This window comes from Rhipicephalus microplus, chromosome 3 (genome assembly GCF_043290135.1).
Source record: "Rhipicephalus microplus isolate Deutch F79 chromosome 3, USDA_Rmic, whole genome shotgun sequence".
Taxonomy (NCBI): Eukaryota; Metazoa; Arthropoda; class Arachnida; order Ixodida; family Ixodidae; genus Rhipicephalus; species Rhipicephalus microplus.
The window spans coordinates 71,038,009-71,051,463 of NC_134702.1; positions in this window are offsets into that span (position 1 = coordinate 71,038,009).

Sequence of the window (13,455 nt, forward strand, 5' to 3'; positions counted from 1 at the left end):
CGTCATGCCTTTCGGGCTCTGCGATGCACCCACGACTTTTGAGCGCATGCTTGACACCGTGCTGCGGGGCCTGAAATTGAAAATTTGCCTTTGCTACTTGTTACCTGAACGACATTGTTGTATTTTCGTCAACGTTTCCTGAGCACCTACAACGCTTGGACGAAGTGCTGACGTGCTTTGCTGGTACTGGTGACCAGTCCACTACCAAATGCTGTTTCAACAGCAAATCCATCAAGGTCTTCCATTAAATCCATCAAAAATGACATTCCATCAAAGGTGGCTCTTAGCCCGACCCTGAAAACATTGCTGCGATTCCTTGCTTTCCGCGCCCCGAAAGACCGCAGAAGTTGCGGAGTTTCCTTGGCCTCACCTCGAATTTTGGACGGTTTATCCAGAACTTCACGTGAATAGATGCTCCACTATACAGATATTTGCTTCCAACATACCCTTTGTGTGGTCTTAAGAATGTCTAATGGAATTCCACCTGTTAAAGGGTGCTCTTACATCCGAACCTGTACTCTGCCATTTTGACGAAGCCGCACCGACTATCCTACACACCAACGCTAGTGGCAGCTCTATAGAAGGCATTCTAATGCAACGCGACAGCTATTCGCCAGAGAGAGTTGTGCCATATGCCAGTTGCGTACTGACCGCTGCCGAGAAGAACTACAAATGACAACTGAACAGGAGTGTTTTGCTGTGGTTTGGTCGGTGCAGAAGTTCTGTCCCTATCTCCAAAGCCGTAACTTCACTACTGTCATGGACCACCACGCCTTATGCTCCACACCAAAGAACTTGTCCGGATGCTTGGGTCACTAGATTATACGCCTGCAAGAGTACGACTGACATAATTTACAAGTCTGGTAGAAAACATCAAGACGCCAATGCTCTTTCTCGATGTCCGCTTCCTATTAACCAGCTCTTCCACCACGTATGACGTCTTGGTTGCGACGGCATTTATTTGAGGCAAGAACTCTGAAAACGGACGGCCAGAGCACGCACCCACACGATGACGATAATAAGTTAGATGGTGATGATGAAGACAAATACAAATGTTGATGGTGATTATGATCATGCAGAGGTCAGGAAAAAGTAAACAACTATTTTCTACACTCCCTTAGATACACACTACCCTTCTTTCTAATAAATATGAGAGTAGTGACCCTAACTTTCTTGTGTTTTCGAAAAGAGATGTGCGTGAATTTTTCTTCATTCTGGGATAGTGTTCTCGGTAGTGTGTTTTTATTATGTATATTGTGTCACCGGAACGAAATCATTCGTGTTGGGTATTCGCCCTTTGTATCATAGTATTAAAATTTGTGTCGCGTTCATGAGTATTGTTCGTCAGTGAATATACAGTTATATAGTTTTCTCTAAGTCTGTACCACTGCTTATTTGTATAATACTCTTCAAATTTTTTGTTAAATTGTTCAGCTATATGCAATATATTTGTTAAAAGCTTGTATTCTCAAACTGCTGCCGTCTATGTGGGCCCTCAGGTATTCTCAGGTGTTTTTTAACCGCTTTTCACCTGAAGGACCTCCAATTCGTCGAAAATAAAATAGCTTGTTGGAAATAAATAAATAAATAAATAAATAAATAAATAAATAAATAAATAAATAAATAAAAATAACAAACGCCTACAGTAGAAATGCTAATGGTATGATTTTTCTATGCCTCAGTTCAATTGTTTCCCGCGTTCTCATTATGGTGGTGGTAAGAGATACTGCTCTCAACTAACCTTCCTGGTCGCTGGTTGCCATAGGCGCTGGAGGCCACAGGAATCCCGATCAGCCAATAGAAGAGCAACGCCTCCCTTATTCTGCGAGGACCAATAGATTGACGCTTGGCTCACGCTGTGGAGACGTGTAAATAAAATAATCTAGCAAACTGTGCTTACGTGTGTCTCTTCATGTTCTTATGACGGACAAGGGCGCATTTGGACATGTCTCTGTTTGTTTGCTCATCGATGCTGTCGTCGCTGTGGTGTGAAAAGAGCATAGAAAACACGTTAGTAAAAGAAGTGCCAGAACTGTCAATTATGAGGAAAAGCAACGAAAAAACAGCTTGTGAAAACCATTATATAATAATGATGCGCTACGCACAGTGGGGGACTACAGATTACTCTTGAATACCCACACTTCATTAATGCGCCCATATATAGAACTAAGATGCTTTTTTTGTATTTTGCACCCATCCAAAATGTAGCCACTGTGGCTGCAACTGGCACCCTCAATCTTAGCAGTGAGCATGCCATCCGCTAAGTTACTGCGGCGGATAAGTGCAACAGTGAAAAATTTCGCAATATCGACACGCTGTCCACATCAGCTAGCTCGGCTTCTCACTGGACGTGTCCTGAAATGAATTTATATGTAATAAGGCTGTAGGGTACAGATGCTCTAACGACCGTTAAATGGGGAACAATCAATTAGAAATATTTTTCACGAGAGAATAATGATTTCAGGACTAGCTGTGCCTCTGCGATAAGAAGCCCCAAGGTACATAACCACATATTTCCATGACAGCGAATTGTAACACAATAACACTGCTCTCGCGTCTCCCATAATCACATACGGTAGTTTTGGGGCGTTCAACCGCACATATCAGTCAGTAACACTGCTCTTCTGAACTTAAAACACCTAGAACAGATCACTACTCAGCGGAAGATTATCCAGACACCAGCGAAGCAAGCAATTCGTTTTGGCTATGCTTTGAGAAGCACGAATATTTGTTTACGGTTCCTCAACAGTGCGATTATTCGGTGAAGTCCACTTGGTTCAACCATAGTGGCTTTGATTTCGTCTTCGAGGAAACTTAGGAACATTGTTTTGCCAGTATATATTGCTCAACAAAGACCCAGAAGAAATCTGCAGAAGTAAGCACTCACCAGCTGATGAGGCTGTTGCGGTAAATGGACGCCCACGAAATGGCGCAGCAGATCACCGTCACTGGTAGTGATACGGCGAACCACCTCAACCAGTTCACCGGACATTGGTCATCGTGGCTGTGTGACACCAATGAAAAATAGAAGGTCAGAGGAGATTCTAAAGGTAGGTCCAATCAAATTTCGGTGAGAGAGATGCGAGCCTGGTGTGCCAACCACTGGCTACGCCACTGAGGTGTGGGTGAGGGGAGGCGAAAACAACAGCACAATTCTCTAACTGACACCAAAGATACGCAGTCTGAGACACAACAGAATAACAACCGTACTGTTATTACAGCGTTGTTCAAAGTAGCACTTTTAGATGTTTCATACGCATCATGGCGGGAAGGATTTCTAGCCTGTTCGGCGCCGTGGTAACTGTTGAACATGGGAGCAGAAATAAGAATTCGCCTGCGACTGTTGATGCTTGGCTTGTGTTTGCCCGAATAGAAGCTACGAGTTCACCGTTCTTTGTTGGTGCTCAGATTGCTTCCGAGTCTCCCAAGGCTGAGGCTTACGTTCCGTCCCGTAGCTAGGAGGGTGCCCTAGGGCTTCTCCTTGCGCCTAAAGTTTCATAGACGGGATGTTTAACCGAAAGCAAGGGTGTCATTCTAATATTGTCAAAGCGCTCATCATGTGCGTCATGGTGGCTACGAATACTCGTTCTCAAACAAAATATGCACCGAAAAATACTTTTATTACATTAAGGCACGCACAAGGAAAACGACTCAAGGAAAACGATTTGGACGGCATGGTCCTCCTGTCTTCGTTTCACATGTCCTATAGCCTCAAAATAGCGCAGCTAGAAATGGCAGTTTCGCTACACTGAGGGAGAAACAATGAATGCCATAGCAACAAAGTGTAATGTCTTAGGAAAAAGGTCTAGCAGCTAAATCTTTCGTATTCGATCCCGCGTAGGATTCATGCGTCGGCTTAACCGACTTGACGTCATAAATGCCAATGTACAGTGGAGCCGAGTCGGAACCTCAGTGATAACATGCTAAGTTATGCAGAGCTAGGTGGAGCATCAGGCTATGCCTTTTATACCACGAAAACATTATCTGTACCACGCCACACTTGCACTCGTTTCGAGCTACGCTTGGTATTAGGCACCACACTTTCTTCGCTAATCAGCCTTTGGCAAAAGCCTCAGAGTAACACTCTCTAATAGTTTGATTACCGTCACACGGATAAGTTTCCTTGATCTTGGGAAATAGGCACCATTAGCTCAGCGCCTGTTTAGATGTACTATTGTGATTCGCGGAGGAAGATGCTTTATAGTTAGAATGGGCGGGGTAAGCTGGTGCAAGAAATATCAGTGTAACCTTCATTAAATGCAGTCTTCCACGAGGGAAGTAGATCGTGAGAAGTTGCATATCCTCACGTACCCTCTGCTTTTTGTATGGATCGGGACCAAACATGCTTGCCTGACGCCTCGTTACATATAACTTACGATAGACGCAATAAACTCACCAGCTGAGAGTGACGAGTACAGTATTCCGCACAGGGAGTGTGCTGAAACTCGCGATGTTCCCAAAGATGGCGGTGTAGGCGGCGCTGGCGATGAACGCTGGCCGTGCATCGGTTGTGAGGCTGCATGAATGTGTGTGCGTGCGTGGGTGCGTGTGAGAGAGAAAAAAAAGAACAGGGAAGTAAAAATAGAGAGTTTCACTTTTGATCAAATAAACACAAATAAAAAGTACGTGTCAGATAACTTACGTTCTCACGCGCCCAGACAATGTCAGCTGCTCTGATCCTGAGAGGACTGTAACGAAAAGACAACTTGAGATCATGTGATCATGAACTTTTAACCGGGACCTAAATGATTCTGGTGCAAACTACGGATTAACCCTAAGCACATCCCTACTTTCGTGAAGCGAGGAATTCTTAAGCAGTATTTATAGACTCCTGATGAAAGATACGAAGCGGTTTCATATTACTACGTTCAGAAAGTAAGAAAATATAACTCTCGCTTAAACGCGCTCGTTGTCTATGGCCAGTGTGAGCCTTAAACCAAGATGTGTATATCACGTCATTAGCCACACTTCGCCCAGGTCGCGTTAATAATTCATTGACGCGCTTCTGGGTGCACAGAGTGCAACGTAACGGCATAATGGGCACAAGCTGAGGACGTCTGCATCCTCACTAGTGCCGCGCAATAATATTCTCAGTATGCAAGTAACGTAATGAAGTTTAACAAAAGGTACAAGGTGAAGGTTGTAGAAGCCTACGCGCCTACGCGCCTACATCGAGCCATGCTGACCATTTGGTTGAACGCTTCTAGAAGGCTTCTTTGAAGACGTATCGAGTCAGCAATTATTAAAGTAAAAACACAGTATACTATAGTGGTGTGCGACTTTGATGCCAAAGTTGGCAAGAAGAGGCAGAAGACTATGCAGTGGGATAATGTAGTACCGGCAATAGAAATTCTAGAGGGGAGTTATTAGTAGAGTTCACACAATGCAATATATTATGGATCTTTAATATATTCTACAGAAAACAGGCTAACTGTAAGTGGACGGGGCGAAGTCTAAATGGCGAAACTAAATATGAAGTAGACTTTCAAATAGACTTCATTCTGTGTGATTACTCAGGCATAGTATAGGATGTAGGAGTAAACAAAATCCGATGCAGTGACCATAAAATATTTAGAGCTTGCATTCACGTAGATTAAGAAAAAACAAAGGCATAAACTGGTGCACAGGAAGTTGTTTAATGAGCTAGTGGTAAGAGTAAAATTACAGGCAGTGTATCGCTTCAGAATAGATTCGCGACTCTAACGAGGTAACTGACGTTAGCGTTGACATATTGAACGGTAGTCTTACTAGCGTCATCAAAGAATGTGCAATGAAAGTCGGATGTACAATTACTAGATAGGATGCTTGCAAACTGCAGGACACTGGTAAACTATCCCAGGATACGAAAAATCTCATTAAGAGACGACAAACCACCAATGTATCAAATGCAACCGACAGAATAGCGCTAGCGGAACTTACGAAGTTAATCAATAGGCGTAATGTAGCCGACTTCAGAAGGTGAAACCGAGCGGCAAAAGCCTAAAAGCTGCGCAGGCAAACTTGCGTTTAAGCGAAAATCGGATGTATGCGTTAAAGGAAAAGAAAGGCAATGTCATAACATATGCGAATAGGATAGTTGAGGTGGCGGAGGAGGAGTTCAATGTCATAACGTATATGAATAGGATAGTTGAGGTGGTGGAGGAAGAGTTCTAAAGAGAGCTGTACAGAAGCCGAAACAACCAGGATGACTTTTAAAAACCAATAATCTGAAGCAGAATGAGACATCCTACCAGTAACGACAGGAGAAGTAATGAAAGCCCTAGAAGGAATGCAGAGTGGCAAAGCCGTTGACAACGATAAAGTAACAAAGGACCTGCTTAAAGACGGTAGAGAAATTGTGTTAGAAAAGCTAGCTACCTTGTACAAGAAGTGTCTCTTGACGGGAAGAGAACCAGAATCTAGGAAGAACGCCAACATTATCCTAATCCATAAGAAAGGAGACGTCAAGGACTTATAAAATTACAGGCAAATCAGGTTACTGTCCATTATCCAGAAACTACAACAATAATAGCTAATATAAATGAGTTGACACTATAGTTAAATCAACCATAAGACCAAGCAAGATTTCGTACAGGCTACTCCACAAAAGGCCATATCATACTATCAATCAGGTGATAGAAAATACGCGGAATAAAATGATGATATATGTGGGGTTTACCGTCCCAAAACCACCATATGATTACGAGAGACGTCGTAGTGGAGGGCTCCGGAAATTTCGACCACCTAGGGTTCTTTAACGTGCACCCAAATCTGAGCACACGGGCCTACAACATTTCCGCCTCCATCGCGGAATAAAAGGAACCTCCATACATAGAAAAATGTGCGGAATATAACGAGCCCCCATACATAGCCTGTATATATTACGAGACGGCGTTTGACTCCGTCGAGACATCACCAATGACTCAGGCACTACGGAATCAGGGCATCGAACAACCCTACATGAACATACTGGAACAAATCTACAGTGGATTCAAAGCCAGCAGAGTTCTCAATAAAGAAAGTGACAGAATAAAAATAAATAAGGGTCTAAGGCCGGGAGACACAATCTCGCCAATGCTATTCACCGCATGTTTACAGGACAATTTCAGGGACTTAGAGTGGGAAGAGTTAGGAATAAAACTTCATTGAGAGTAACTCAGTAACCAGTATTCGCTGATGACATTGCCTTCATAAAAAACTTGCTATGAATTACAGCTCATGGTTACTGAACTGGACAACGAAAATCACAAGAGTAGGGCTAAACGGGCATAAAACTACTGTGCGACAGTTTCGGCAGAAACAGCGCTTTGCGATAGGCGGAGATACGGTGGAAGTTGTAAAAGAATATACCTACTAAAGAAAGGTAATAACTACGGAGCCAAACCATGAGAGTGGAACAACTAGAATAATAAGGATGGGGTGTGTCACATTCGGCAAAAATTTTCAAATCATGAATGGTAATCTACCACTAACCCTCAAGAGAGAGGTATATAAAAGCCGCACGTTGCCGGTACTTACCTATGGAGCAAAAACCTGGAGGCATGCATTGAGGATTCAGCTGAAATTGAGGACGATTGAGCGAGGAAGAAACTAGCGTAAATGATATCATAGTTGAAATGAAGAAGATGAAACGAGCTTTGTCGGGTACGTAGCACGTACGTAGCTAGGATAAGCGCTGTTCATCAAGGATAACTGACTGGATTCCCAGACAGGGCAAACGCACGAAGGGGAGAGAGAAATTTCGGTGATTGATGATTGATATGTGGGGTTTAACTTCCCAAAACCACCATATGTATATGAGAGACGCCGTAGTGGAGGGCTCCGGAAATTTCGACCACCTGGGGTTCTTTAACGTGCACCCAAATTTGAGCACACGGGATTTTAGCGTTTCCGCCTCCATTGGAAATGCAGCCGCCACTGCCGGGATTCGATCCCGCAACCTGCTGGTCACAGACGAGTACCTTAGCCACTAGACCACCATGGTGGGGCGAAAGACAGGAGGGCCTGACGATAGTTATGGCGCGAGAACAGAATGACGACGCAGAGAGGAGAAGGACCCGTAGGGCACGAACGCTAAAACACTCGTGTCCTCCGCGTCCTTGTCTTTGCGTCGTCGTTCTGTTCTCGCGCTATAACTATAGTTATTCCATACCAACTAGCCCAAACTGTCACACAAGTTAGGAGGGCCGATGAGATAAAGAAGTTTGTAGGTATAACGTGGCAGCAGAAAGCTGGAAGGTAGGGTTGACTGGGGGATTATGGGAGAGGCCTTTGACCTGCAGTGGACGTAGTCAGGCTGATGATGATGATGATGATGATGATGATGATGATGATCATGATGATGACAAGTTACAGTTGGTCCAAGAAAGTGCACATGATTGATGTTAAATTTCGTTGTTGTTGAGTGGGATCGCCAATGCCATGAGTGGCAACTGCGACACAGCGTATTCAGCCGCAAATTATGCCATAAATCACGGGAAAAAAGATGTGCTTACCAGAACTCGAGCCTTTTTCCAAGGGTGACTTCATATCACTCATGGAAGAACGTTGAATGCTTCTCCGCCCGGTGGTAGGAAGTTCAGGTCCTGCCATGAGGAGCACGCCAGCTGGTGTCCAGATTGCACCGCCGTCGTTCTCGAAAGGTGCGGCGTGCTCCGGTGACCTGCCCACCAGCTGGCCATCGTAAGCGAAGGCGCTCGACACAGGTTGCGAGGTTCGTTTCTTCAGAACACCGCGCACTTCCGGCTGCTTTGCTTCGGGCGCTTCAGGCTGGCTTGCTCTCGACTCCTGCACCGGCTCGGGTGCAGGGTCGGGATTTTCAGCCAGCGCCGGGGGCTTCGGTGGCGGTGGCATCACCTCGTTCGTCTGCGTAGACGTGCGCAGTGACCCCTGCCTCGTCTCGTCCATGGCGTTCGAGCGACGCTTGTTGTTGTTGGCTGGTACCGAACGTTTCCGGTGTCGAGACTAAAAGGGATTGTGAAGAAGCAAAGCACAGGGAGGCGCGCTGAAGTGGGACGTATTCACATCACTTTAGGGTGCGTACAGGTACCACTGTGTAATGGAACACAGCATTTCATGAGAGGATAAAAAGAATCAGGCTTGTCTAGTGAACCCAGCCGGCCGCTTCACTAGCCGTTTTCTGCAGAAGTATGCAAAGACCGACGCCCTATAATACAGAACATATTCATACTGCATGCTGGGTCCTGGGTCAAGCAGGAACAGAAGCTTGTTGCTTGCATGAGCTATCAGTGGCTGACAACAGAGACCACAGCCACGCCTTCTACCTTCCTAGATAAGTTTGATTCGGTCGTTCTGTCCCCCACGAATGTAGCGTTCGTGTGGCCAGCTGAGTATTATAAATAAGCCTTACACATTACTTCTGTTTTGTCATTATCCTCGGAATTGACTTTTTAAGAATAAGTATCATGGAACAATTCATTTGGAATAGTGAAGGAATACCACCTTTATTACACGTAGTACACGATGTCCTACCTTATGAAGAGAAACAGCTTGTCTGCCATGGCCATGCTTCGCTGTCACTTTCGGCTGTATCTTCGTCGACGGAGATCCGAGCTCCTCGTCCCTAGCCTTCAGCAACGGCGTCTTCAGAGCGTCCATGGTCGAAGAGCTCGGCCTGTGCGTTGACGACGCGACATCGCCCTCTCGTGCAGTAGAAGTGTTCGCCGTATCGGAAGAGTTGAACGTGGCAGACGCTTTGCGCTGATGCCCGAAGACCTCAGGAAGCGACGGTAACATCTGCGTGGTTGTAACGGCGCGCAGCTCGCCAGGCGCGGTGCCGTGCCAGGCGTTTGTATTCGGCGGCAACTGTCGTGACGGGGCTGCCGAAATTAACTCAACCGGTGAAATGCTGCCTTTCAGTTCCTCGGTCTTCGAGGTGACAGTCCATTGTGACGACGATGGCACCGGCGACAATCCTGGACACGAGCGTGACGACGACGGTGGTGGGGAGGGGCTGTGTTTCAGTATGGACGACGGTGGCTTGTTCAGCATGCTGGAAGAGCGGATGTGACGCACGGGTAGGTAGCGCAACCAGTTGTCGTCGTCATCAACGTCGCGCCACGGTTTTATGAAGGCCGCGAAGGAAGTCTTGCGAGGACTTCTCTGCGTTAAGAGAACCGGAGGGTTATGTTGACGAAAGGACAGCGATTATCCAGCCATCGAAAACAAAGATTGTGAGCATACAGTACGACTCTGTGCGTGAGGTAGCAACGGCGGACAACAACCGCGATCACAGCCATGCGCCAACTTTAGACAAGCTTGAGCGTATAATCGACATGAAGTACCATGTTTACACTTTCCCACCTTGAACACATTAAACATCTTTCAAGAAAAAAGCTTTAGGTCTCTCATCAAACGCGAAAGCTGACCGCCGATGTGGCGTCGTCGTCGTCTAACGGTGTCGGTACGAGGGATGCAATAAAACCTTTTTATGGCGTTAACATGACGCCATCATGACCTGTGAATCATGAACATAACGCCAATATTTTTAAAGTCACCATTATGTCACTATGAAGTCACATGACACTATGACACGGCAGCTTTTCTTGGTATAAGCAGGACAGTTACAGAGTCAGTTCAAAACAAGGTTGTGTGTTTAAAGTCGCAATGTTGCCGATCGTGAAGGCAGTGCAAAACCATGATAGATACTTGAAGCTTTTGGAATGCGGTGGATAAGTATTATTATAACTACCAAGAAAGAAAAGTAGAGGCTTTCACCCTCGAGTGTTCTTAGGTGAATGTATCAAACCACCTCCGAGTTCTTTGGCTACACTGACATTTAGCCTTGGCCGATGGTAGATGGTACAGTCACGTATGCGGGACAGTGCTCCTCTTACCCTTAACCGTGTTGTATCCAGTGGTTGTTGCGTAGGCGTGGGAGCTGGTACGTGCGACAGGCCCTGTTTGACCAGTGAGCTGTTGCCCGATGCCTCACTCGGTACCTCGCTGTCCAAGGACACGCTCCTGGCCCTTCTATCCGGTAGCACGGTGCTGCTCCTGCGTCGCCAGCGGGGACGTAAGGCATCGTCCACGAGGGAAAGGGATGGGCTGACAGTTTGGATGCGGACGACGCTACGCTGGTCGCTGCCAACAATCTCGTTGTGCACCGTGGTGACGAAGCGTTCGATGAAGACGATGCTGAAGATCAAGATCAGGTTGCTGGGAAGCAGCAGGCTCAGCGCTAGCACCAGAGACTGCATGTAGAAATAGAGCGGCTGCAGCCGCACACCGCAGCGCTGAATGATGTGCAGGCAGAGGCGGAAGAACACTGTCGTCTCGTCGCCCAGGAAGGCTGTGGCGAAGAGGATGGACGCCGTGAGGACACGGGGCTGCGTTCATAGGGAGAAGAAAATGCAACAAGAACATGTTAGGCAAGCACAAGCCTACCTAATATAGTGCTTTAATAAAAGAAGTCTATTTCGGTTTCGGCAAAAGGCGGCAGCAATGAATGCGATAGGAACACATGTGGCTCTTATATACGAAGCAGGGCTAGGAGATTTAGGGACTATACGAAATTGTAGCGAATATTGTCGATTGTGCCTGAATCGACAGTATTGTAGTAACCACAATATAAAAACAGGTGTTGTGAATAGTTGAGTGCGTGAGGCCTGGCAAGAGGCGAAGTGCAAGTTCGGCGTCGAGAAACGTGATAAGCCACTGATTTTCACGTCAAAGTACGTCAACGTTGGAGTCTCTAGTGACTATCACCGGCACTTTCTGCAGACACACCGCATTGGTGTCATGCAGCAAGAAGTTCATGGCATCAGTCCGAAAGGTTCCTCGTGAGATGTACACTGTTGCGACGATGAAGCAATGCGATGTTTTAATGGCGCAACCGTCACGACAACTCATCTTAGACAGCGAGTTCAATTTGTCCTTCTGAAGTGATAGCGGTGGTGCGCATTTCGATGCGAACCGAATTCACAAGCACGACTTGTGCAGCGACTTGCCGAATAGTCCTACACTTGATGCAAGGAATTTGCCTTGTTTCTTAAGAGTGAAAACGGAGCCAAAAAGTCTTTGAATGCCCTTTCCTTCCACTGTATGTGCTTTAGTTATCCAACCCCTCCATTTATCAGACCATGAGGCCCGTCAATGTTTAGGGAAATCACGTAAGGCTTGTCCAAACAAAGTACATACTTAGTTCAAGAATGTTTCTTCGAACCTCGTTGACAGTAAGCCAGTGGCAAATGCTGTATATACATAGCTCACCGTTAGTAATATCCACACTACGAGCGACGTGGCCAAGTTGGTTAACGCAGCGTGCTGAGGAGTGAGCCGCTCAAATCCCCAGTGAGTGCCTTGAATTTTTTTTCTTTTTATTTGTGCATTTTACCTTTTTATATATTGCCGCGCGCTTGAGCTGCCAGCGCAAAAGAGACAGACGAAGTGGCAGTCCCCCTCGTGCCATTGTTCTGTTTTTGGCTGCGCTGAGCCGACCGCTCTTCGGACTTTTGTGAGGACGCCTTAAAAACGTCTCCTGTCTCTTTAACGTGACATTTTAATGGTGGAGGTGCGGGGTAACCTCCCCTATGCAACAGACTCCTTCTAGCAGCCGGAACGTGACCCAAAACCCAGAGCTTACGCCGGTACACCGTTTCAGTCGGAGGATTCGAGGACTGTCCCCCGAGTTTGTGCCTCACAGTACAAGTACGTCGACTGGTATGGAGAATACTGTTGCTGTCACCGCTTCCCCTACCGCTGGAGCCGCCGCTGCTCCAACCGCTGCACCCGCAGCTGCACCCACTCATTACACGCTACAAAAACCACGTGTTCCGAGTCCCTTTCGTGGTGGCCTCTATGAAGATGTGGAAGATTGGCTGGCTGAGTACGAGTACGTAGCGGATTTCAACGGGTGGGACGAAGTAGCGAAGCTCAAGAATGTGTACTTTAGTCTTCTGGATGGTGCTCGCACATGGTTCCAGAACCGCAAGGGCCTCCTAACGTCGTGGCATGAGTTCTGTCACAGGCTCCGCGAAACGTACTCGAGTCTCGATCGTCGAGAGCGCGCTGAAAGGGCCCTCCAGTCCCGCATGCAGATGCCTAATGAAGGTGTGGCTACATACGTGGAGGATATGGTTCATCTGTTCACTCGCGCCGATCCAACCATGCCGGAAGACAAGAAGCTGCGACACTTGATGCGAGGTGTGAAAGAGCAGCTCTTCGCTGGACTCATTCGTAGTCCGCCTAGAACGGTCGCGGAGTTCCTCACTGAAGCCGTCGCCATGGAAAAGGCGCTGCAGCAGCGGAACCAGTACGATCGGCAAGTGAATGCTACCTATACCACCGGGCTAGGCTCGTTCCCGACCGACGTGGGAGCGCTTCGCGAGCTGATACGTTCGGTTGTTCGCGACGAGCTACAACAGCTGCAACAGCTGAACCAGGCGCAGCAGCAGCCTTCCACGAATTGCATCGCCACCATCATACGTGACGAAGTTCAGCATGCGCTCGGCACAC